The sequence below is a fragment of the Monodelphis domestica genome, chromosome 3, assembly GCF_027887165.1.
Source record: "Monodelphis domestica isolate mMonDom1 chromosome 3, mMonDom1.pri, whole genome shotgun sequence".
In the NCBI taxonomy this organism is placed as follows: Eukaryota; Metazoa; Chordata; class Mammalia; order Didelphimorphia; family Didelphidae; genus Monodelphis; species Monodelphis domestica.
Window position 1 is genome coordinate 252,490,500 of NC_077229.1, and position 25,009 is coordinate 252,515,508.

Here is a 25,009-nt window from a genome sequence, read left to right on the forward strand (position 1 = left end):
CTATTGTTATTACCTGGGCAGCAAAAAAAAGTGCATTTAGAGAGAACAGTGAAAAACTGTATAGGATGAAAGGACAAGACATAAATAGGTATAGATATATGCATGCATAAATACATAAGCATGAGTATGCATATATATATATAACTCGAGCTTAAAAATAGGTTAATATTAAAAGAAATGGGAAAAGAAACAAATGTGGGTAAATTTATATGTCACAAAGAAGCTCATGGTGGGAGGGGGAGAACATCAATACGCTAGAAGGGTAAAGAGGTCAGAGACAGGAAATACTCAACTTTTATGTGCTTTGAAATTGACTCAAAGAGGGAAAAACAATCCAATCCATTGAGGTCAGAGAATAGATTTGAGCCCTATAGGGGAGTAAAAGGGTAACAAATGGTCTGGTGGGGAGGGAAGCAAAACAATGGAGGGAGGTGGTGGAAGGATAATTTTAGAAAGACTGTAGGGAAAATAAGGGGAAGAATAAGAAGGGAGGCAGTAGAAAGGGAAGTAAAATAAGGGTGGGAACTAGGGGGACTGATTAAAAGCAAACATTGGTGTAGAAGGAAATAGTGAAAGAAAAAAAGGCAGGAACAGGAGCAGAAATCAAAATGCTAGGTAATACACAACTAGTAACCATAACTCTGAATGTGAATGGAATGAACTCACCCATAAAACACAAGTGAATAGCAGAGTAGATTAGAATCCAAAACCCTACCATATTCATTCCATAAGAAACACACATGAGGAAGGTAGATATGCACAGGGTGAAAGTAAGAGGGTGGAGCCAAATATAATCAGCATCAACTGATAAAAAGAAGGCAGGAGTTGCAATCATGATATCTGACAAATCCAAAGTAAAAATAAATCTAGTTAAAAGAGATAGGGAAGGTAATTATATCCTGATAAAAGGCCGTATAGACAATGAGGAAATATTGGTACTCAACATGTATTCACCAAATGGCATAGCATCCAAATTTCTAAAGGAGAAACTAGAGCTCAATGACAAAATAGATAGAAAAGCTATATTAGTGGGAGACTTGAACCTTCCTCTATCCAAACTAGATAAATCAAACCAAAAAATAAATAAGAAAGAGGTAAGAGAAGTGAATGAAATCTAAGAAAAAGGAGAGTTAGTAGACATGTAGAGAAAAATAAATAGGAACCAAAAGGAATATAACTTCTATTGAGCAGCAGATGGTACATTCACAAAAATTGACCATGTATTATGGCATAAAAAACATTGCAAACAAGTGCAAAAGAGCAGAAATAATAAATGCAACTTTCTCAGATTGCAATGCAATGAAAATAACAATTAGTAAAGGAACATGGAGACCTAAATAAAAAAAAATAATTGGAAATTAAATAATATGATTCTCCAAAACCAGTTAGTTAAAGAACAAATTGTAGGAACAATAACTTCATTGATAAAAATGACAATGATGAGACATCCTTTCAAAACCTAAGGGATGCAGCCAAAGCTATACTGAGAGGGAAATTTATATCCTTGATTTCATATATTAACAAATTAAGAAGGGCAGAGGTCATTGAATTGGGAAGGTAAATTAAAAAATTAGAAAGCGAACAAATGAAAAATCCTCAGATGAAGACTAAATTCAAGATCCTAAAACTAAAAGGAGAAATTAATAAAACTGAAAGTCAAAGAACTATTGATTTAATAAATAAGACTAGAAGCTGGTACTTTGAAAAAACAAATAAAATAGACAAAGTACTAGTCAGTCTAATTATAAAAGGAAAGAAAAAAACAAATTGACAGTATCCAAGATGAAAAGGGACACCTCACCTCTAATGAAGAGGAAATTAAGGCAAACATTAAAAACAACTAAGCCCAATTATATGGCAACAAATATGGAGATCTCGTTGATATGAATGAATAATTACAAAAATATAAATTGCCTAGACTAAAAGAGGAAGAAATAAATTACCTAAACAACCTCATATCAAAAAAATAAATTGAACGAGCCATCAAGGAACACCCTAAGAAAAATCTCCAGGTCCAGATGGATTCACAAATGAATTCAATCAAATATTCAAAGAACAGCCAATCCCAATATTAAACAAACTATTTGACAGAATAAGCCAAGAAAGAGTTGTACCAAATTCATATTATGACACAAAGATGGTACTGATCCCAAAGCCAGGCAGGTCAAAAACAGAAAAAGAAAACTATACACCAATCTCCCTAATGAATATAGATGCAATAATCTTAAATAGGATACTAGCAAAAAGACTCAAGCAAGTCATCACAATGGTCATCCACTATGACCAGGCAGGATTCATACCAGGAATGCAAGGATGGTTCAATATTAGGAAAAACATCCACATAATTTACCATATTAACAAGCAAACTGACAAAAATCACATGATTATCTCAATAGATGCAGAAAAAACCTTTGATAAAATATAACACCCATTCTTATTGAAAACACTAGAAAGTATAGGAATAGAAGGGCCTTTCCTAAAAATAATAAACAGCATATATCTAAAACCCATAAGCAAACTTCATCTGCAATGTGGATAAACTAGAAGCCTTCCCAATAAGATCAGGAGTAAAACAAGGATGCCCATTATCACCTCTATTATTTAACATTGTACTAGAAACACTAGCAGTAGCAATTAGAGAAAAAAAAGAAATTGAATGTATTAAAATTGGCAATGAGAAGACCAAGCTATCACTCTTTGCGGATGATATGATGGTTTTCTTAAGGAATCCTAGAGAATCAACCAAAAAGTTACTCTAAATAATCAACAACTTCAGCAAAGTTACAGGATAAAAAATAAACCCACATAACTCATCAGCATTTTTTATATCTCCAACACATCTCAGCAGCAAGAATTAGAAAGAGAAATTCCATTTAAAATCACCCTAGACAATCTAAAATACTTAGGAATCTGTCTGCTGAGACAAACATAGGAACTATATGAACACAACAACAAAACACTCTCCACACAGTTAAAACTAAATCTAAACAATTGGAAAAACATTTATTGCTCATGGGTGGGATGACCTAACATAATAAAAATGACAATCTTACCCAAATTAATTTACTTATTTAGTGCCATACCCATTGAACTACCAAAAAACTTCTTTACTGAATTAGGAAAAAAAATAAAGTTCATTTGGAAGAACAAAAGATCAAGGATATCCAGGGAAATCATGAAAAAAAATGCAAAGGAATGAGGACTTGCAGTCCCAGATCTCAAACTATACTATAAAGCGGTGGTCATCAAAACAATTTTGTACTGGCTAAGGGACAGAAAGGAGAATCAGTGGAATAGACTTGGCATAAATGACCTCAGCAAGACAGTCTATGATAAACCCAAAGACCCCAGCTTTTGGGAGAAAAATCCACTATTTGATAAAAACTGCTGGGAAAATTGGAAGATAGTGTGGGAGAGATTAGGTTTGGATAAACACCTCACAGCCTACACCAAGATTAATTCATAAAATGGGTGAATGACTTGAACATGAAGAAGGAAACTATAATTAAATAAGGTGAACACAGAATAGTATACATGTCAGACCTTTGGGAAAGGAAAGATTTTAAAAACAAGCAAGACCTAGAAAGAGTCACAAAACGTAAGATAATTTATTTTGACTACATCAAATTAAAAAGTTTTTGTACAAAGAAAACTAATGTAACTAAAATCTGAAGGGAAGCAACAAATTGGGAAACAATCTATATAGGAACCTCTGACAAATGTGTAATTACACAAATTTACAAAGATCTAAATCAATTGTACAAAAAATCAAGCCAGTCTCCAATTGATAAATGGGCAAGGGTCATGAATAGGCATTTTTCAGATAAAGAAATCAAAACTATTAATAAGCACATTAAAAAGTGCTCTAAAACTCTTATAATCAGAGAGATGCAAATCAAAACAACTCTATGGTATCACCTCACACCTAGTAGACTGGCTTTCATGACATCAAAGGAAAGTAATGAATGCTGGAGGGGATGTGGCAAAGTCGGGACATTAATTCATTGCTGGTATAGTTGTGAATTGATCAGACCATTCTAGAGGGAAATTTGGAACTATGCCCAAAGGGTGATAAAATACTGTCTGCCCTTTGATCCAGCCATAGCATTGCTGGGTTTGTACCTCAAAGAAATAATAAGGAAAAAGTCTTGTACAAGAATATTCATAGCTGCGCTATTTGTAGTGGCAAAAAAATTGGAAAATGAGGGAATGCCTTTGAATTGGTGATGGATGAACAAATTGTGGTATATGTTGGTGATGGAATACTATTGTTCTAAAAGGAATAATAAAGTGGAGGAATTCCATGGAGACTGGAACAACCTCCAGGAATTGATGCAGAGCGAAAGGAACAGAACCAGGAAAATATTGTACTCAGAGACTGATACACTGTGGTACAATCGAACATAATGAATTTCTCCATTAGTGTCAATGCAATGTCCCCGAACAATCTGCAGGAATCGAGTCGAAAAAACACTATCCACAAGCAGAGGACAAACTGTGGGAGTAAAAACAAAAAACACCGAGGAAAAGCAACTGCTTGACAACAGGAGTTGAGGAGATATTAATATGGAAATCACTTTAAAAGACTGATATATATTAATTTAAGGTTGCCAAGGAATTCAGCTATGTAATTCCTAAATGAAAACTCAATTCAGCTATCAACCTTTTTATGGTGTTTTAATTACAAACAGGAGGAAGAAAAGTGTTAGAGTGAGAGAGAGAGAGAGAGAGAGGAAAAAGGGAGAGAAGGAAATAGGGCTTAAATACCCACTCTGCTAAAGCTGAGCCAAAGGCCCAAGGTCCTGGAAAGCAGAGGCAAAGAAAAGAGATAAGTCCCTATCACTCATGTGACCAAAATGGAGAAACAGTCTGAGGGCTCCTCCACTCCAAGCACCAGGCTCCAACAACAACTCTTCCTCCACACAGGGAGTCCCCAGAACTCCTGAACTGTCCTCTACCTCACTTCCTGTTTCTCACATGTGCCAATGGTGACTCTAGCTTAACCTAGGACCTCCCAGAGGTCTGTCCTTTTTGCACATGTCTGTTGAAGGCCATATTCTCAAATAATTAAATCTTGAGTTTTGCTGCATCCCTTCCTAAATCTTGCTACCCTGAGTAGGGTGGAGATTGTAGTTTCCAACACCTTATTCTGTTATTCCAAGTATCTCTATTGTTATTGATCAGGAAATAGCTAAATCTCATCTTCTAAGAATGGTTTGAATAGGGTTGAGTAGTTTTGAAATTCACCATCCCCCCCTGAGAACCAAGGAAGACAAATCTCTCTGATGGGTCTTGTAAACATACTAGCTATGAAATTACAATAGTTAGAGATAAGGGAAAAATAGGAGAGATAGAGAGAGACAGCAAAACCAATGTTTTGCTGGGCACATTGACAAAAGCCAATTAGGGGGCAGTCCCCTTTGGCAGAAGAGTGTATATTCAAAATAAATTCAATCAACCTTTAGTGCAAGCAACCACACCGCAAGGTTCATTCTTGATCTTGATGTAATGTAGGTTTTCTGGCATCTTTCTGCAACAGTTCATTCTCTGGATTTAGGAGTTAGCAAGCTTCTTCCTTGAAGATGTTTCTCAAAGAAAAAAAAAATTTCAAAATCTTGGAGTTTTATTAAAATACAATCCCCCCTGAAGTGGGTGTTAAAAAAATCCAGTTCAGCTCAGGATGCATTGTTGAGTTATGGGGGTGTATGAGTCAGTTATTAAAAGAATTCTAAAACAATAAAAACAAAACAAACAAAAAATATATAAAGGGAAAATATGGAAGAAAGTAAAACTTTTGGGAGAAAGAGAAGAAAAAAATTCAAAATCAGAATCAAAATACCAAAATCTATGTATAAAATGTTGAGTAAAAAAGAATCACTTCATAATGGGCCCTTGTAAAGGTCCAATTTAAAGTAATTTCTATCCCACAAGTCTGTAGGACAGAATGCAGTAATATTTCATTCACCCATTTGCAGCCAAGACTACAGGAAGTTGTCATATTACAAGAAGGAAAGGAACTAGAATTCAATTTTGATAGGGAAGAGTCATTCCCTGGTCTGACCTTTTTCATTCTCAAGGATATAGGGAGCCAGCATGATAGTCAAATTTTTGTACTTGTATAAAGAGTATAGATACAAGGAAGTCCTACAACTTAACATATGTCAAGCATCACAACCTCGAGTCCACATTAGTATTTCCTGTGAGCTCTTTTGGCATTATTCAGGTTAAGTCTGTGCTCCTTGTTTTTATCCCATTTCCGGGAATCAGACAAAAACATTAATCATAGTCCCATAACATTTTATCAATAAATGGCAGGTTCCCACAGTCTAAAGCTGTTTGGGTATGTTTTAATAATAAAGCAGGTAAATATTTAAACTTATATTACTGCAGATAGAGAGAAAAAAATTTATTATATGTACCTTTTGTACAAGAAATGAGGAAAGGGGGGAAAATTCAAATACTCAAAAGAAAAGCAATAATTAAAAAAATAAGGGGAAGAGAAGAAAAAAATCAGGAATTCAGTGGGATTTTGAAAAACAGCATCTACTTGTCAATGGATTATTATCTTCAATGCTTATGATAGGATACAGTCAATCAGTCTCAGCAGAAGATGCTCTCTTTACATGTGAGCAATGAATCCAAGAGTCCTTACCTCCAACCTTTATAGATGTTGGAGTAGTTAACAATATTTGGAATGGTCCTTCCCACAAAGGCTGAGTTGCTCCAGTACATTGGAAATTCTTAATATACACCTTGTCTCCTGGGTTCAGGTTGTGATGTGAAAAGTCTAGTGGTCTGGATTGTACTGAAGTTCCAGATTCATGAAGTTCACGCAGTTTATGCTGTAATTCCTCTATTTAGGAAGCAATAGTAGTATCTCCCCCTAATAGTGATGTATATGCCAGGGAGAAAGGCTTAGCCTGTATAGGAGGATGTCCAAAAAGCATCTCAAATGGTGAAATATGTAAGTCTCCTCTAGGCCTGCTTCTAAAATAAAATAGGGCCAGAGGTAGAATTTCAGGCCATTTTAAATGGGTCTCAGTGCATAATTTGCCAATCATAGTTTTAAGTTCTTTATTCATCCTTTCAACTTGGCCTGAGCTCTGGGGATGATATGGAACATGGAACTTGGGAGTTATCCCCAGGCAGAAATATATTTGGTTTAGGACAGAATCGGTAAAATGACTTCCTCTATCAGAATCAATATGTACTGGCAGGCCAAAACAAGGAATAATTTCTTTTAAAAGTACCTTAGCAACAAAAGCCTCTGTTGCTCAGGTCACAGGAAATGCTTCTGGCCATCTGGTCAGTTGATCTACTATGACTAGACAATATTTAAAATGTCCGGCCTTTGGCATTGTTATGAAATCTATCTGTAGGTGCTCAAAAGGTGTGTAAACCAGAGGACTCCCACCGAAAGCTTTGCCACGAAAGGTGTGTTGGTTATATGCCTGGCAGATAGAGCAGGCTGAACACACTTTTGAGGCTATGGTAGTTATACCGGGGACTATCCATACTCTTTTAACAGAGTCCACAATGCCCTGGGTACCAAAGTGACCATTTTTATGAACAGATTGGCAAATTTGGTGATAGAAACTTCTAGGGAGCAGGGGTTTCCCTTCAGATGATACCCACACACCATCAATCTGTTTTGCTTTAAATTTTTGTTTCCATTTTTCCACCTCCTTTTCGTTATAGGAAAGTGATAAATTTAAATCATCCGTGGTTGTTAATGTTAAAATCAATCCAGGTCCATCTATGGCTGCTAGCTTTGCAGTGGCATCTGCTCAGTCATTTCCTCTAGAGACAGGGTCAGAGCCACCTGTATGGGCAGAGCAATGAACTACAGATAGGGCTTCAGGAAGTTTGAGAGCAGAAAGACTTCATTAATAATTTCTGCATTAGCTATGGATTTTCCAGCTGAGGTTAAAAATCCTCTCTGGAGCCATAGCATCACGACTGAGTGACAAATGCCAAAAGCATATCTAGAATCCATATAAATTGTTGCCTTTTTACCCTTGGCAATTATACATGCATTTTTCAGAGCTATGAGTTCTGCCCCTTGAGTGCTAATATTAGAGGGCAGAGAAGCTGACCAGTCAGTGGCAAATTCTGTGACTACAGCAGCTCCAGTGTAGCACATGCCATCTCTCATAAAAGAAGAACCATCAGTAAATAAGGTAGATCTGAGTTGTTTAAGGGAGTGTCCAAGAGATCATCTCAAGGCTTTTCTGCCATGGACACTAGTGTTTCACAACTATGTAATGGTTTTCCTGAAGTTGATAAATCTGGAAGCAAGGTGGCAGGGTTAAGAGTTGAACAGCACTTCAAGGTAATGTTTTCATTGTTTAACAAGGTTATTTCATACCTTGTAATTCGCTGATCAGAAAATGCCTGTGTTCTGTGTCTTAGCAACAATGTTTCTACCTCATGTGGGCACATAATTGTTAATGGGCATCCCAATACTAGATCAACAGTTTTTGTCACTAGTAAGGCTGTAGCAGCTACTCCTCTAAGACATGGTGGTGCTCTTGATGCTACTGGGTCAAGTTGGGCAGAATAATAAGCAATTGGGCTCTGAGGAGGTCCCAAAGTCTGAGTTAAAACACCTGAAGCTACCCATCTTTGCTCATATACATACAAAGTAAATGGCTTGTTGTAATCTGGGATGCCTAGAGTGGGGGCAGACATGATAGCCTTTTTTTAGATCTGATAGAGCTGACAGGTGTTCTGGTTCTAATTTGAGGGGTTCAGGGACCGAATCCCTTGTTAGTGCTATAAGGGGTTTAGTAATTTCCCCATAGCAAGGAATCCATTGTCTACAAAACCCTATTGCTCCCAAAATTGCTCTCAACTGTTTCTTAGTGGTAGGAGCACTTAAATTTTGAATATTCTCAATATGACTGAGGAGAGACTCTAAATGAAGACTCTAATGCAAATACCAACAACATGGAAATGGGTTCAAATCAAGGACACATGTGGAATCACTCAGTGGAATAGCACATCGGCTATGGGAGAGGTGGGGGGGAGGAGGAAAAGAAAATGATCTTTGTTTCCAATGAATAAAGTTTGGAAATGACCAAATAAAATAATGTCAAAAAAGATAAAGGAGGGATTTCTTTTTAATCAAACTCATAACTATAACTAGAAAGGCTTGATTGGTGGGATAAGGAAGGAACATTTTTAAAGACAGATAGAATAAAAACTAAAAGTCAAGGGTAAAAAGGACCAGATAGAAACCTTTAAAATGTAGGCCAATTTGAAACTTAGAAGGCAAAGGCAGAGGACAGGGGAAAGTTTCTAAAAAGAGGTACAAATTATAGTCTAAAAAGAAGAAACTGGACATTTGAAGAGAGATACAGGAAAAAAAATGAAGAGAAGGATAAATGGTGAAGAAAAATAGAGTTGATGGCTATACACAGCCAGTAGTTATGGTTTTGAATGTGAATAGGATGAATTCACCCATAAAACAAAAACAGATGACAGAGTGGAAGAAAAATCAAAATCCAACAATATATTGTTTACAAGAAACACATTTTAAAATGACAAAATACACATATAGTAAAAATAAATATCTAAATCAGAATATACTATACCTCAGCTGATTCAAAGAAAGCAGTTGTAGCAATCATGATCTCTAGCATTTAGAGCTAAAATAAGTATAATCAAAAGAGAATCACAGGGAAACTATATAATGTTAAAAAATATCATAAATATTGAAGCACTTTCAATATTAAATCTATATCCATCACATGTTATAGCATCCAAATTTTTAAAGGAAAAACTAAATGTCTTACAAATGGAAATAGATGATCAAACAATAATAGTGGGAGCCTTTAATTTCCCCCACTCAGAAGTAAATAAATTTAACCAAAATAAATAGAAAAGAGGATAAAAAGAGGAATAAAATCTTAGAAAAGTTAATATGATAGATGTTGGAGGTGATATTGGAAAATGAGGATAACAAAATACTGAAAAATGGTGACAACAAAATGCTGTTACTAGTGATATAAACTGACCCAAACATTTTGCAGAGCAATTTGGAATTAAATGCAGAGAGTTATAAAATTAGATATGTGCTTGTTTCACAAAGAGATCAAGGAAAAAGTAAAAGAACCTATATTTTTTTTCCAAAGTATTTATAGCAACTCTCATTGTGATGGCAAAGAACTGGAAGTTGAGTGGATACTGTGACAAGGAAATCACTTTTAAAAGACTGATATATATTAATTTAAGGTCGCCAAGAAATTCAGCTATGTAATTCCTAAATGAAAACTCAAGTCAGCCGTCAACCTTTTATGGAGTTTTAATTACAAACAGGAGGAAGAAAGGAATTAGAGATAGAGAGATAGAGGTAGAGAGAAAGGGGAGAGAAGGGAATAGGGCTTAAATACCCTTTCTGTTTAGGCTGGGCCAAAAGGCCCAAGCCCTTAGATAGCTGGGGCAAAGAAAGGAGATCAGTCCCTATTACTCACGTGACCAAAATGGAGAAACAGTCTCAGAGCCCCCACCTTCAGCTTCCTTCAGAGCAAGCTTCTCAGAGCACCCTGCAATCACTCTGACAAACTCCTAAAAAAAACCCCGTCTTCAGACCCCCCTATCCTTAAGGAAACCCTCCAAGTTCCCTCCCCTCAGTTCTCACATCTACCAATCACCTGTCCATCAATTTCCCTGTGCCAATGGAGGCTCTAGCTTAACCCAGGACCGCCCAGAGGTCTCTGGCTTTGCACATGTCTGTTGAAGGTCATATTTTCAAATAATTAAATCTTTGATCCTTTGCTACAGCCCTTCCTAAATCCTGTTAACCTGAGTAGGGTAGAGATTGGAATAATTAAATTTTGATCTAGGCTGCAGCCCTTCCTCAATCCTGTTACGACTGAGTAGGGTGGAGATTGATTCCAAGTATCTCCATTGTATCAATTCTAAAATCAATCATGACTCAAAGAAATTCCTGTTCTATGCTTAAGCATAGGTCAAAGTCCTTTCCATTGTTCAGCAAAAGGTTTTTGTCCTAAAGTAATCTTAAGAAGGGAGGAGGGGGGGAAACTCTCATGCCAATGGGGTTCACATTCCAATAGCCAAGACCCACTATCAATAGGAAATTTTTGAAGTATGAAATTTCCCAATGGTGAAATTTCCAACATTTATAAGTCTAAGAAATTTTGAGGTTTACAATACCCATCAATTGGGGAATGGCTACATAAACTTTTTTTATAAGTGTTATCAAATAATACTGTGTCATAAGAAATGATGAGCAGACTAATTAAAAAAAAGTTGGAAAGAACTAAATGGAATAATGAACAGTGGAATAAGTAGAACCAAGAGAACATCATACACCATTACAGAATTAATGCTGGAAGAATAAATTGTGAATATTAACTACAGAGAGTGAACTGAAATAAAATATGAAGGACTTAATTTTTGCAAACCAGTTGGTTTACTAGACTATAGCATCTGTGATTCATTATTAAGGGAGAGTGGGGACAGACTGGGACACTTGGGGATGAATACTACTAACAAATAATTAATGGAAATGGAAATAATTAATGGAAACAGAGACAAGCAGGAAAATTTCATGTGTCGTTTATTATGTAGATTTGGTGAAAAAGTAAGGGATTTCTATGGGATGAAGTCCAAAGGCTCAAAATATCTCTCTCTCTCTCTCTCACTCTCTCTCTCTCTCTCTCTCTCTCTCTCTCTCTCTCTCTCTCTATCTATCTATCTATCTATCTATAAGTCCCTTAGTTTTTCCCAAAATTTCCTTCTCCTGCATCCTTGCATTTAAGTGGCTGTAATTCCTCCCTCTTTTTCTCTTGGACCTGCGACCAGGCTGAAGTCAGGCTGTTCTTTTGTTTTAGTTATTATTAATAAAACTTTATAAAATATAATAGGTATTGATTATTAATTTTGAAACCCACAATTAGGTGATCTCAACACTCATGGATTTAATTATCATCTCTATGCTTTAGATTTGCAAATCTACTTTTCTTGTCTTGATTTCTTTGCTGACTTCCAATCTCACATCTCTAACTGACTTTCAGATGTCTTATTCTAGATGTCTGGTAGACATTTTATACTAATTATGTACAAAACAGAACTCATTTTCCCATCCAAACTTCACAATCTCCTTTTTTATCATCATCTTCACAGTCCCTCTGACTCACAGCCTTACAACCTGACTTACAACTTACAACTGCTCATTATTTCTCAAAACCCATACCCAAATTGTTGTCAAGGACTATGATTTTCACCTTTTTGATATCTCTCAAATACTTCCACCCTTTTTTTCCTCTGACACTACCATTGCTTATGGAATCATCATACCTTGCCTAGGATATTGGAATTGTTTTTCAGTGAGTCTGCCTACTTCAAGACTGTCACCACTCCTATCCTACATGCACTTACTCAAATGATTTTTCTAAAGCAAAAGTTAGACCATATCATTCCCCCTGGTGAATAATCTCTAGTGATTCCCCATCATTATCAAGACCAAATAAAAATGCTACTTGACATTCAAAACCATTTATAGGTGAGCCCCTGTATAATTGAAAAATCTGTTACCCTAAAAAATAACTATATTTCCCAAAAGCTTATTGACTTCCTGTCATTATGAATTTCCCGTAGACAGGGTATAAATATTTTGTGGTGGCCCTGCTCCCTCTCTTGGGTGTACAACAATAATGGTGATGGTGGTGACTGGGGATTTTGAAATAGCTAATCAGCCATGGGCACATAGTCTTTATTTTGTATCCTCTTTATTCCTTGATTCTAAAAAGCATGAACAAATCTCCTTAAATATAACTTCTTACTTACTTCTTACTTAATAGTGAAGCTAGAACTTTAAACTAAGTCTATTTTAAGATCTTAATACAAAAAGGTCTTAAGTAACTATAAATGGTAAATTAATCACAAAAAAGGTTAAGTAAATAACAAAAGCTGAACTTAACAAAGAAGTGTTAAGTAACTCAAAAGATATAATCTAATCAAAGAAGATGAGAACTAAAGAATGGGCAGTCCTGGAGAAAAGAATTCTTATGTGATTGATAGATGTGAAAATTGAGAGGAGGGGATACTAGAGTAAAAGGTCTATATATTTCGCATCACATCCTCACTCTGATACTTTTGACAGCAAAGATGTGGCTGGTGGCAGCTTGTTGGGCCTTTCGGCATCTTGGCATGGCTATAGCTATTTTCCAGTTCAGTGGTGAGTTTCTGGCTGAGTTTTCCCTCCTTTACTTTCCAAACTTTATCCTCTTGGAAGCCAATAATCTCCTTCAGAGACCTAGCAGCAGAGATCTTGAACTCCTCCTGGCACAAGCCAGGTGGGAGAAATCCTATACTCTCTTTCCTCTTTCTCCTTGAAATCTTTCCCTCTATATTAAATAAAATTACCATACATTTCCAGGCTGACTTGGGTATTTTATTTGGGATTTTTCTCCTGGTGACCAATTAATTCAGATTTTAAGTCACAACCCTAAAATTATCTCCACAGGGTACAAACCCAGCAGTGTTGTGGCTGGGTCAAAGGGCAGACAGTCTTTTAGCACCCTTTGGGCATAGTTCCAAATTGCCCTCCAGTATGGTTGGAGTAATACACAACTCCACCAGAAAATAATTATTGTCCCATCTTTGCACATCCCTTCCAGCATTCATTACTTTCTGTTGCTGTTATGTTAGCCAATCTGTTAGGTGTGAGGAGGTAAATCAGAGTTGTTTTGATTTGCATGTCTCTGATTATAAAAGATTTAGAACACTTTTTCATGTGCTTATTAAAGGTTTTGATTTATTTAACTGAAAATTCCCTATTCATGTCAATAGCCCATTTATCAATTGGAGAAGAGTTTGATGTTTTGTACATTTGATTTAACTCTTTATAAATTTGAGTAATTAGACCTTTGTCGGAGATTTTTGTTATGAAGATTGGTTTCCTAGTTTGTTACTTCCCTTCTAATTTTGGTTGCATTGGTTTTGTTTGTACAATTTTTTTTAATTTGATGGAATCAAAATTATTTATTTTACATTTTCTGATATTTTTCTAACTCTTGCTTGGTTTTAAAACCTTTCCTTTTCCAAATATCTGACATGTATATTATTTTGTGTTCACCTAATTTACTTATAGTTTCCTTCTTTATATTCAAGTCATTCACTCATTCTAAGTTTATCTTGGAGTAGGGTGTGAGATGTTGATCCAAACCTATCTCTCCAATACTGTTTTCCAATTTTACCATCAGTTGTTTTATCAAATAGTGAATTTTGGTCCCAAAAGCTGGGAACTTTGGGCATATCATAGACTCTCTTTCTGAGGTCACCTACCCCAATTCTATTCCACTGATCCTCCTTTCTGTCTCTTACCCAGTACCATAATGTTTTGATAACAACTGCTTAATAATATAGTGTAAAATCTGGTACTGCTAGGCCACCTTCCTTTGAATTTTTTTTCATTATTTCCCTGAATAGCCTTGATCTTTTGTTCTTCCAAATGAAATTTCTTATGTTTTGGTTTTTTTCTAATTCAGTAAAAAAGTTTATTCCCAGTTCTATGGGTATGGCACTAAATAAGTAAATAAGTTTGGGGAGGGTGGTCATTTTTATTATTTTATCTCATCCTACTCATGAACAGTTAATGTTTTTCCAATTGCTCAAGTCTAGTTTTAGTTGTGTGGAGAGAGTTTTGTAGTTGTGCTCACATAGTTCCTGTGTTTGTCTCAGCAGATAGATTCCTAAGTATTTTATATTGTCTAGGGTGATTTTAAATGTAATTTCTCTTTCTAATTCTTGATGCTGAGATGAGTTGGAGATATAAAAAATGCTAATGAGTTATGTGGGTTTATTTTTTATCCCGTAACTTTGCTGAAGTTGTTGATTATTTCCACTAGCTTTTTAGTTGATTCTCTAGGATTATTTAAGTAGACCATCATATCATCTGCAAAGAGTGACAGCTTGGTCTCCTCATTTCCAATTTTAATACCTTCAATTTCTTTTTCTTCTCTAATTGCTACTGCTAGTGTTTCTAGTAGAATGTTAAATAATAGAGGTGATAATGGGCATCCTTGTTTTAATCCTGATCTTATTGGGAATGCATCTAGTTTATCCCCATTACAGATGATATTTGCTGATGATTTTAGATACTGTTTATTATTTTTAGGAAAGACCCTTCTATTGCTATACTTTCTAGTGTTTTCAATAGGAATGGGTGTTGTATTTTGTCAAAGGCTTTTTCTGCATCTATTGAGATAATCATGTGATTTTTGTTGGTTTGTTGTTGATATTGTCAATTATGTGGATGGTTTTTACTAAGATTGAACCATCCTTGCATTCCTGGTATAAATCCCACCTGATCATAATGAATAACCCTCATGATTGCTTACTGGAGTCTTTTTGCTAGGATTCTATTTAAAATTTTTGCATCTATGTTCATTAAGGAGATTGGTCTATAGTTTTCTTACTCTGTTTTTGACCTGCCTGCTTTTGGAATCAGTACCATATTTGTGCCATAAAAGGAATTTGATCGAACTCACTCTTTGCTTATCATGTCAAATACTTTTTGGCATTGGGATTAGTTGTTATTTGAATGTTTGATAGAATTCACTTGTGAATCTATCAAGCCCTGGGGATTTTTTTCTTAGGGAGTACTTTGATGGCTTGTTCAATTTTTTTTGATATGCGATTATTTAAGAATTCTAATTCTTCTTCTGTTAATCTAGGCAATTTATATTTTTGTAAATAGTCAACCATATCACCCATATTGCCATATTGCCATATTTGTTGCCATATAATTGGGCAAAATAATTTTAAATGATTGCCTTAATTTCCTCTTCATTGGAGGTAAGGTCTCCCTTTTCATCTATGATACTGTTAATTTGGTTTCCTCCTTTAATTTTTTTTATTAGATTGACCAGTACTTCATCTATTTTGTTTGTTTTTTTCAAAATAGAAGCTGCTTCAAATCTTATTTATTAGTTCAATAGTTCTTTCACTTTAAATTTTATTAATTTCTCCCTTAATTTTTAGATCTCTAAATTAGTTTTCATCTGGTGACTTTTGATTTGTCTGCTTTCATTTTTTTTATTTGCTTGTCCATTTCATTGACCTCTGCCCTCCATAATTTGTTAATATATGAACTCAAGAATATAAATTTCCCCCTGAGTACTCCTTTGGCTGGATCCCCTAGATTTTGAAAGGATATTCCATTATTGTCTTTTTCTTCAATGAAATCATTAATTGTTTCTATGATTTGTTCTCTAACTTACCAATTTTGGAGAATAAATTATTTAATTTTCAATTAAAATTTTATTTGCCTCTCCATGTACAGATACTGATTATTACTTTCATTGCATTATGATCTGAAAATGTTGCATTTATTTTTTCTGCTTTTCTTCATCTGTTTTCCATTTTTTATGCCCTAGTACATGGTCAATCTTTGTGAATGTATTATGTGCTGCTGAAAACATGGTATATCCCTTTTTGTCCCTACTTCTTTTTCTCCATATATCTATTCACTTTATTTTTTCTAAGATTTCATTTACATCTCTTACCTCTTTCTTATTTATTTTTATTTGATTAATCTAAATTTGATACTGGTAAGTTCTGTTGTTTCACTAGTATAGTTTTACTATGCATTTCCTCCTTCAACTCTACTAGTTTCTCCTTTAGAAATTTGGATACTATATCATTTGGTGCTTACATGTTGATTACTGATATTTCCTCATTGTCTGTACTGTCTTTTATCAGGATGTAGTTACCTTCCTTATCCCTTTTAATCAGATCTATTTTTTACTTTGGCCATGTCAGATATCATGATTGCAACTGCTGTCTTCTGTCTATCAGTTGAGGCCCAACAGATTTTGCTCCAACCTTTAATTATAACCTTGTGAGTGTCTACCCGCCTCATTTATGTTTCTTGCAGATAGCATATATTAGGATTTTGATTTCTAATCCACTCTGCTATTTTTTTTTTATTTTATAGGTGAATTCATCCCATTCACATTCAAAGTTATGAGTGCCACTTGTGTATTCTCCAGCATTTTGATATCCTCTCCTAGTTCTGTCATTTCTTCTCTTGCTATATCCTTTTAAATCAGTGTTTTGCTTTTAATCAGGCCCCCTAATCCCTGCACTTGATTACCTTCCCTTTCTGCCCCATCCCTTTGTATTCTTTTCTTATTTTTTCAGGGTCTTTTAAGGTCCCTCCCCTTCTCTTTCCCTCCCTTTTTGTACTCCCCCCCAAACCCCTTAGTTTTCCCTTCTTACTTTCCCTGTAGAGTAAGATAGAATTCAATACCCCAATGGATCTAGATGTTTTTCCATCTCAGAATTGATTACACTGGGGGAAAATTTTAAGTATTATCTATTAGCACTCTCTTCCTCTCCTTCTTATAAGACTATTCTTCCCCTCCTCTTCCCATGTGTATATTTGTTTATTAAAGATTATTCTATTTATTTTATTTCTTCATGTATCTCTTCGTCCGATCTTTAATTTCCCCCTCCCTTTTTCTTTTTTTGCATATCATCTTATATTACTTATTACACCAATCTCTTCATGTGAATTATTCCTCTAATTACTATAATAGTGAATAGAATTTCTGAGAGTTAGAAATAATATTTCCCCATATATTTGTATAAATGATTTGATCTTATTGAAGTCCTTAAAGAAGAAAGTTTGAAAAAAAGTATTTTTCCCCACTTTTCCCTCTCTTTCTTATTTACCTATTTATGTTTCTCTTGATCTTTGTGTTTGGATATCACAATTTCTACTTAGTTCTGGTCTTTTCTTTACAGATACTTGGCAATCTTCTATCTTGTTGAATGCCAACCCATACTTTTCCCTGAAAGTATATAGTAAGTTTTGATGGATAGGTGATCCTTTGTTGAAGACCAAATTCTCTTGCCTTTCTGAATATCATATTCCAAGCCTTGTGTTCCTTTAGTGTGGAAGCTGCCAGATCTTGTGTCATCCTGATTGGTGCTCCTTGATATCTGAATTGTCTCTTTTTGGCTTCTTTTAAAATTTTACATTCCTGGAAGTTGTCTTTTGAAGATTTAGTGTAGACAGTGTTCTATGAACTCTTCCAATGTCTATTTTTACCCCTTGTTCAAGAACATCAGGGAAATTTTCTTGGATAATTTCTTGTAGTATGATGTCAAGATTTCTGTTTATTTCTGGTTTTTCAGATAGATCAATGGTTGTCCAATTGTCTCTCCGTGCTCTGTTTTCCTGATCTGCCATCTTTTCAGTGAGCTATTTAATGTTTTCTTCTATTTTGTCAGTCTTTTGACTTTGCTTCATTAAGTCTTTCAATTTTGCAAGATAATTGGCTTCCAATTGCCCAATTCCAATTGGCCCAATGCCAAATAAAAATTGCAATTTTAAGGACTTGTTTTCCTTTTTGATTTGGTCTATTCTGCTTTTCATGGCTTTCACCATTTCTCCAATTGGGAGTTCTTGTCCTTTAAACTGTTATTTTCTTCTTGATCTCTTTCCCAGTTTTCTTGCCACAAGGCTTCCATCTTTTTGGTAAGTTCCCATGTAAATTCTTCAAGAGCTGGTGGACAATTTCCATTTTTTGAAGGTTTTTGTGTATTTATTTGTATTTCCTCTTCTATTTCCTCTATAGCCTGTGTTTTTCATCCATAAAATTTATCCTTGGCCAACACCTTCTTCTTGTTTTCTTAGTTTTGGGAAGTTGTTGTTTCTGGATATTATTTGCCATTACTGTGGTGGTTTTTCCTTCCCTTTCCAGTTAGAAATGTGAATGAAATGTTCAGGCTGTCTGTATATGGAGATAAAGAGCAAGGATTTTGGCTGAGGCCAGTTCTTGATTCTGTGCAGCTTCTACTGTTTGCTGCCCCTCTCTATATACCTGATGGCACCCACGGTCTGAGCTCCTCAGCCTTCTGGGGCCTCAGGTCTAACTGATATCAGGAGTAGGTCCTTAGTGGTCTCAATCAGCTGCCAAGGACTCAAAGGCGCCCCTCACTCACTTGAGAGGTGTCCCTTACTCACTCACTGATTCTAGCATGTGCTGGCTCTGACTCTGGCTCCTTAGGTGGGGTGGGGAGAGTGGATATGCTTATGTTTTGGTGGAAGCTTTTTCACTCCCTTATGCTGTAGAAATGCCCAAATCCCACATACCTTTAATGTGGACCCTACAGTAGAGTCCTTTCATTCATATGAATTTGGGTTTTTAGGGGCTTTTTGAAATAGTCTGTATTGGTAGGTTGTCAAGATAGGAAGAGTTCTGTCTCTAAACTGCCACCATATTTAACTGTAAGGTGAAATAGTTCATTGATAATTTTCTTACTATACAATTACATTAAATGACTTTAATTTGAAATAACTGGGTCATTTTGCAGCCCACATGTAAAATAAACAATTTTGGACTTAGAGTACTGTGGAAGGGTCATGATACTCATTCCTAGCCCCTTTCCTCTTCAGACTCCTGATTATAAAATAAAATTGTAAGAACATTTTATTCTGAAATCCTTGGTGTCACCTGCATGAGAAATTCTTATTAGTCTTTCTTTAACTATGAATTTTTAAATTATAACCTAATTTAAATGATGCCTGAATCCTCTAACTAATGGCTTAATAATTTGTTTATTTATATTAATTTATTTAAGAAAACCAGATAAAATATTCAGGCAAGAATTGTTTTCTTCTTGATGATAGAATTAGACTGTTGACTATACATGGGCAAGGGGCTTTTCTCTGATCCACTTAAGAAGAATGCTCTCTTTTCTCAGACTTTGACAGTTTTAGAGTAAAGATCAGCCTAACAGAAGGAAAGATTTTGATTACATCATTTAATGGAAGTATCTCTTAATTTCACCTTTGACCAGTTGGAAAGGATAATCCTTGGAGGAACTAATTTAAGAAGTATTAGATATTTTAAGAAAAATGTTTCTCTGAGGGCAGCCAATAGTTGTAACAACAAAAGTTGTAATAGTTGTTTTGTTTGATGAAGCAAAATGTTAATTGACCTTCAACCTGGATTATTAAACCATGCTATATCTTATTGTAGAATGTTGTTTCTAACAAAAGAATATTATAAATTGTAACTTAAAATGGCTTGTAGTAGAAAAATTTTCCAAGATAGGTAGTAACTGCCCATTTGTATTCTCTTTGTCTCTTGGTCTCTGTTTTTTCTCTTTATTCCCTCAGTAAAAGCGTTTAGAAATAATTGCATAAAGCAATAAAAATTGATTCCACTAGAAATGCCTAAAATGCAAAATAGAGTATTTATTCTCCCAGGAAACTGTGCTTTTCTTAAAGTTCAATGTAAGAGGAGGTAGGTATTACACGTACAACAATGAAAATCCTGAATTAATTTGCTGTCTTATTTTGAAAGTGAGAAATGTCAAAAATTATATTTTGAACTCTTTTTTCTCAATGCTAATTTATTTCCCATATCTTGCTAAAATCAATATTTTAATGTTATTTAAGATGTATAGTATTTGAATAATGAAAATTACAGAGGCAAAATAAGTTTAAAACTAAAAAAATACTAAATAATAATTTAAAATACCCAAATGTAAACTAATTTGCTTAAATGTATTTTCTCTTTGATAAATGTCTTCAAAGTCACTTATATAATTTGTAGTGTTCAAAAAAGAGGGAGAGGCTTCTTAAACAATTATGGTTTGGACTTGGTGGCTCTTGTCTTTAAAGAAAATGTTTCTGATATTTTCCTCTATTGAATAGTGTTAGCTATGAGATTCAATAAAGGAGATGGGGAGGGATGGGAACTATACCTGTCATTTTATTAGTGTAAAAGTTCAGATAAGAACCCCTGACAGAGGTCCCCAGATCTTAGAGCTTGGGAGTTTCCTAGAAAACTGGGAAGTTGTGACTCACTCAGGGTTAAAAAATATTACTGACCTTTAGTAATAAAAGCATTAAATTAATTTAGAGATAAAAAAAAATATGTGTCCAGTGGGAAGAGAAAAGCAAATCTTTCTTACAGCAAGTCCATCTGTCAATTATGCAATATCGTTTATCTACAAATGATAAGACAATTATCACTCATTCTCTAGTTCTCAAAATTAGAACATGATAATATTCCTTATTTTTGAATTTGTCTTTGTCTCTCTTTGTGTCTCTTGCTGTCTCTCAGTTTCTATTACCTACCTGTTTGTCATTCTGTTTCTGTCATTATTTCTTTCTCAACTAATTAACCTCTGCATCAAAAAAAAAGAAATTTTTATCATTCTAAAACTCCAGATTTGATAAAATATTTAAAGAATGACAGTCCTTTTTGCTCTAATATTTGTAGAAAGTCAAGTAGAATACTGTGCCCCCACTAAAAAGGAAGGGACTATTGATAAGAAGTCTCTTGTAGATTTAATTTGAAGAAACATCTGGACTTCCTTCATTTGTTCTCCAGATCTACAACTGAGGTATTAGGACCATATGGCCTCAGATATCACAATTTTAAGAAGTATTTTAAGGTCTAGTTAACTATTCTTCATCATCATATTATTATAGATTTTCAAGACCCCAAGACACTATCTTATACCACCTAGTCTTTGCACATATGAGGAATCTGAGATCCAGGTACATTAATTGACTTATTCAATATTTTATAGGTAGTAAACATTAAAGGAATTAATGGAAGCCATGTCTTCTGATTCAGGAGTCTTTCTCTTTCCCCTGTACCATCCTTCCTCTTGAAGAGTCTTGTTAGTGATTGGTAACTGACTAGAACAAGAAAAGCCTTCAAATCTTTATTTGTAATTACTCTCAAATTCTTTTTACACAATAAATCAATTTTTTTTTTGCAATTTACATAGAACAACTGAAACATCAAAGATTCCAATATGCTATCAATAGAAAGAGCAAAATTAAAATGAGACAAAGTATGAAGTAAAATCTTAACAAGTCAAACTATTCATCAACTATCACTCCAAGAACGTTAAATTAAGAAAGCAACTTTTTAATAGTTCAAGAAGTTTTAAGTAAAAAGAAAGGAGATATTTGCCTCCAAAATCAGACACATAATTCTTTAGCTTATCATACTTTAAAATTAAATAGCTATATAAATAGATTAAGATATTGATGTATGTATGTGTATTACATATACCCACATGTCTTTCCTCATTTTTTAATTAACAAATAAGGACATAGGTCCCATTCTACTCTTGGTATGGGGAAGACCTGTATTCTCTAAGACTAATCTTACAGAAAACAGCTTTTTAAGTCCTAACAAGAAAAGGAGAAGGCTTAGTATAGTCTCTGCCACACATTTCATAATATGTTATAATATGCTCTACTGGAAAAAACATTATAGATTTTATGGCAGAAATCTTGATAAGTTTCAACTTAAGTATTTCTTAGTTATATGATCCACAAAAAGATATTACTTCTTCATAATTCTTGGAATATCTGGTTTAAAATGTTTAATATTTTACTTTTCAGAACTCTAACTTCCTTGTGTAAAATGTTAATAATATTATACTACATAAATCATGGAATTATTCTGATGAAATGCATTGTAAATCATAAAATGTTAACCATGCTGTGAATTATTATTATCTTTATCTCATGGGATTTCATAATTTTTCTTCATAACAAGGAGCTAAAGCATTGTATATGGTCTTAAAAATCCATTGCTTGAAAAAAATGCTGTTCAGAACTAAAATCATTAAATCAATTTAAATATCAAGAGCATATGGCAACATTTGTCAGGGTCTTCATCATTGAGGAGAAAAGCATATCTCTTGAGAGCCCCATCTCCATCTTTGCAATATATATTTGTTCTGTTTCTTCCAACTTCTTAGTGTATTCAAGTACTTGACTCTCCCTTAGTTATGCCATTCCTTATGACTTCTTGTTCTGTTATTCTTAGTCCTATCAGACTCTTTGTGATTCCATTTGGGATTTTCTTGTCAAAGATTCTGGAATACTTAACCATTTCTCATGCAAGTCATTTTAGAGATGAAGAACTTAAGTAAAGGGAGTTAAGTCACTTGTTCAGGGTCACATAGCCAATAAGTGTCTGAGATCAGATTTAAACACATGAGGATAATTCTTGCTTCCAAGCCTAGTGCTCGTTTCATCGTACTATCTATTAGCCCCTCGCTTATAACACACTTGAGAAAAACCATCAACTAATGAAATGTATCAGTGAAGGAAATGAAGTTTCTTCCTCAGGAGTTAAAGTTAAATTAAACTTTGCTCCTTAATTTCCATAGAGTTTATTAATATTTTCTTGAATAAGAGAAGGCAGCCAGAGAAAAAGTTTATTCTAAACTAGCTATGTGGGTGCTCCTTTACATGGCTATCTCAAATCACTTTTCTTTTCACCACTTACCCAAACAAATAGAAAGTGCATAGAGAAAGCCCACTTCCTGGAACTCCCTCTTTTTATTCCTTCCTTTACCATCATATTCATAAACTGATCCTTTCCAGGTCAATGTGCCTAGGCCACTGTCTTGTGACCCATGTTGGAATGCACTAATGTGATGTTGGACATGCAGTACACAGGTGGGACCCCAGTATGTGATCCTGGGAGGTGGAGTTCCTTTCACACAATCCTCCCTTTGATTCATTTGGAGACCAGCATGCTAAATCTCCTCATTCAGGATTATTTTTAGGAAATTAACATGTTCAGTGTCCCCAGTGAATCATTCCACATATGTAGCTTATACCTCTAAAGCTTCTCTTACAAGAGGTATAGAAAATATTGCACTTTATATGGGGGGGATTAAAACAATTTGGGGATAAGAGGGAAAGAAAAGAAACATGAGAAAGAAAACAGAGGGCCCAATTCCTGGAATTCCCTCTTTTATTCCTTCTCTTCACACACTCCCCCCCAGATCCATAACCTGATCCTTTCATGTCAATGTGCCTAGGTCACTGTCCTGTGACCCATGCTGGAATGCATTGATGTGACATAGCATATGCAGAACACAAATAGGACCTCAGTGTGTGATCCTGTGGAGGGGTTCCCTTTACACAATGACTAATTACCTTTCAGAAAGTCTCATGGTTTTTAAAAGTCTGCTTAAATAGCCTATTTCTAACTACTCATCACCCACACATAATCAGAGATAAGTGGTTTATCTCCTTACTATCAAATAAATTGCAAAAGTTATTAATAAATTAAGAATTTATACAAGTCAAAGCAATTATGAATGATCACTGTTTTGTATCAAATGTAAACTTTTAAAAAACATTGCAGATTAGGAACAATGAACAATTTAAAGAACAAAGACAATATTGGAGTCTTGGAGTGTTGCCTGATAATTGAAGGCAGAGGGGAAAGAGAGGTGGGGAAAGAAATTTTAAAACCTAACATTTAACATTTAAACATTATACATCCACATTTTTACAGGTATTTGAATTAAGTGGAGGCAAATGACTGAAAGAACTTAATTAATCTACACCTTATAACAAAGCTTTAGTCTATAGACAAGCATTGCAAAAAAAATCTCTTTCTGTACTTCTCTTTCTCTCTGTCCTACAACTGTCAGCTGATTCAATAACACATCTTCAAATCACAAGACCAGCAATCACAGTTCCATTTGCTCTTCCCAGATTTCTACTCTCCAACCACATGATCTGAATCCAATGATTCCATTATAATCCAAAGTACCTCCACTCCCTTCTATTTTTTTCTATATCTCCATTTCAATGACATAATTCAAGTAGACAATCATTGTCTACATGCAATTGCCTTTTTTCTGTGGATGAGAAAACTGAAGCCTCAAGAGTTGAAATGATTTCCCAAATATTAGATTGTTGTACGTATGTTCTGAAGCTCAGTCTCCTAAACCACACCAACACAATCAATATAAGTACTATGAATATTACAGCTAGTTCTCTCTCAGAGTTCTTTGGGGATTGCTTTTTCCTAGTCTTATTATTCATAAGTCCATGTTTAGCGATAGGTATCAATTACTATAAGTTTATTAGCTTTAACTTTATCTATTGATTTATTTTCATTTCATATTTCCTCTATTTTATTAAGAAATGGAACAAATGAAAGGAAATGAACATGTATGGAATATT